Genomic DNA, 2,968 nt, shown 5'->3' on the forward strand with positions numbered 1-2,968 from the left:
CAAACATTTGTGCCAATATTTCATGCCAACAAACCATGACACACGTGTCGATAGCCCAAAAAAGTGTAGCAAACATTCCAGTGGGCGTCTATTTATCGTGTTTTGCGATTAGAATCGATCCAATCGCAGAAGCGAGCTGCGCAGGAAAGATGAACAGCACCCCCGCCGCCACCGACGTCCCCAGCTCCGGGAGCGCCCACTACAAAAAATCTGTTGACCATGACAATTTAATTTCGTCACAAATCACTAAAAAACGTCATAAAATAGTATCTATGACGATCTCAAATTGTATCATGTATTGAGCATCACAGATTATATCTCGTGACGTTTTTTAAATTTTTGTCACAGATTGCTTGATCCATGATGTTTTGAAATCGTCATAAAATATCCCCGAGCCTCTCAAGCCCAACCCAAGCTCATTTTCTATGACGAAAATAAACGTCACAAACAGTATAATTTTCATCACGGATTCAATTGCCATGTCACACATTGATGACATGGAGAATGACGTGGTTGTTGACATGGTGATGACGTGGATGGCAATGATGACGTGTAAATTGACGTGGACGATGATATGTCGGCTAACATGGCAATGACGTAGAAAGTGGTGCTGACATGGCACTAACATGCCAATGACATGGCGCTAACGTGGCCAATGATATGGCGCTGACATGGCCAATGACATCAACATCGTGGCCCATTTATGGATGGGTCCAATTCAGAGGGGGCCATTAAGATGCATGGGCCAAATTCAGCAATACACACAGTCCATATAAAAAATTAGCCCACCAGTATTCTAACCCCATATAGCAATCCAGTCCAGAAATCACAATAAACAAAAAATAAAATCTATTTTCAAGAGATGGCATCAATTGCTTAATTGTTAGTACAACAACTAATTACAACAGTACACAATAATTATATGTACATATCACACAAATATTAGGCAGGAACAGAACAACACTTTTGTGGCACTTTGTAGGCTGGCAGGCAACTTTCCTCCACTCCAAATGATCTGGTAGACAAAGTAAATCTGATTAGTACATGGAATGTGGAAGGGCAGAAAGCTAGACAAGCTGTGACACTGGAAAATAAAAACGAGAAATAAGCAATTTAAGAAAAGGAGATGCTGACAAGATTTTAGAAATTCACAAGGGAGAGTTCAAAATTAACAAAGCCATGGAGCTCTCTGATCCACCTTTAACATGCTGTAGTAATCAATTAAAAAATAATCCCAGGAGACAAGCAGTTCTTAATACAAATCTAATGCAAGAGCTGAAAAAAATCAAATGGAGCAAAACAACTGGACTACGTGTCTTGGAAGTCCTTTGAATTTCTAGCATGAATTATCCAGAGGACACTAAAAAAGAGTAGCGTAAAAGGAAAATAAGTTATAGCAGGACATGGTGTTTTGGAACCAACAAAAGCACTATCTTAGTAGCTAATGCATTACATTGTCGTGTTTTACTTACTTTCATTCTATTCAAATCTTAATAAAGAGAACAATATCCAATAGGAACCACTGATTCTTTCAGCATACATGCTAACATGCACATAATAATGAAAGGCAAGAAGAATCCAAGCATACCAGATGCATCCTGCAATAGACTGAATGCTTGCAAAAGAAGTTAGAGGACATCAGCAGCACCCTGCAATAGACAGACTCGGGGTCGACGCGGCGGCGCATGGAGCTCGGTCGATTTCCACCACGAATGGTACGCCTCCAGTGTGAAATCGGTGAGTTTTGTGTAGCAGGCGAGAAGGACGACCCGTACGCGAGGATCATCTTCAACTACGAGATGGCGTTCCATGGCTTCACGGCGAGGCTGGACGTGGATGAGGCCAAGAGAATGGCCGAGGCATGGCACCCTGCACACGCGTCACGATGTACAAGGTGTGTTGGGCCGGCGGCTGCTTCAGGTCCAACATCCTGGCGGCCGTTGACCGCGCCGTGGCAGACGACGTCGAAGTGCTCTCCATCTCGCTCGGCAGCAGTTCTTCCAGCAACTACCACGACAGCCTAGTCATCGCGTCGTTCGGCGCCATGCAGCTTGGTGGCGGCCCGTGCGCTAGCGCAGGGCTGCAGCACCCGAGCAGCAGCGGCTCGGCAATTTTTTTTATTTTTTTATTCGATATGTAGAGGCAAGCTGTGGCATGAACTACCCTGAAAACAAATTTCTAGGGGCGGATGATATCCTCACCCGTCCATACAAATACATTTTCATGTGCGGGTGAGAGCATGACCCGCCCCTAGAAATGGATTTTCAAAGGCGGACGCATTACTCGTCCCTACAAATACCATTTTTAGCTACGAAACGTAGCAACATGTCTGAGGTCCGCCCCTAGAAATATCATTTGAGTCACATTTCTTCGACTGCTACACAAGTGATGATGACACTTGCTTCCTGTTGGCAGCCACAATTGGCAAGTACCGAGGCCGACCGGTCTGACCGGTTGGGCCAACCGGTCAGACCGGTCTAGGCTTGTGTAATCCAAGTCAGAGTAGATTTGTATTTTAGAGTCTGTTTGTAACCCAATTTGGAAGGGATACATTCTCCTCGGCCTATAAATATAAAGATCACGGTCGATTAAGGTCTATCTACCCAACCGAACAAACTAATCTACTATTTTCTTCAAACCCTAATTTTTCCAACCTCGTGCTATTCTTTGCTTGTCTCTACGCCGTTCAAGGGTGTCTTAGGTGGCCTGCCGACTCCAAGACTACCCTAAATCTGCGAGCTCGTGGTTTTAGGTCTTTGCAAAACTCTATGCGCCCGAGCGGTCTGGCCGGTGGGCGTGACTAGTCTGACCGGTCGCCAGGGAAATTCGTTGGTGAAGTGGTCGCTGCGATCCGTGCGTTCTAACGCTTGTGTGTTACCAATTCTACACCACACTTTATCATCGTGGGGTTGCCAACAAGCAAGGAGTCCTGAGCATGTCCTCCGGGCAATGCTTCGGCGCGAGTACA

At 45.2% G+C, this 2,968-nt stretch overlaps 1 long non-coding RNA gene across 1 annotated transcript; it reads right to left on the reverse strand.

Annotated features, from left to right (window-relative positions):
* Positions 1-832: 832 nt before the first annotated feature.
* On the reverse strand, positions 833-1,666 carry LOC120664004. The gene is made up of 2 exons (XR_005670693.1): positions 1,589-1,666; positions 833-1,015 (listed from the first exon to the last, which is right to left on the reverse strand). It is a non-coding gene; the product is annotated as an uncharacterized LOC120664004 (long non-coding RNA).
* Between the last annotated feature and the right edge of the window lie 1,302 nt (positions 1,667-2,968).

This window comes from Panicum virgatum, chromosome 3N, assembly GCF_016808335.1.
Source record: "Panicum virgatum strain AP13 chromosome 3N, P.virgatum_v5, whole genome shotgun sequence".
NCBI lineage: Eukaryota > Viridiplantae > Streptophyta > Magnoliopsida > Poales > Poaceae > Panicum > Panicum virgatum.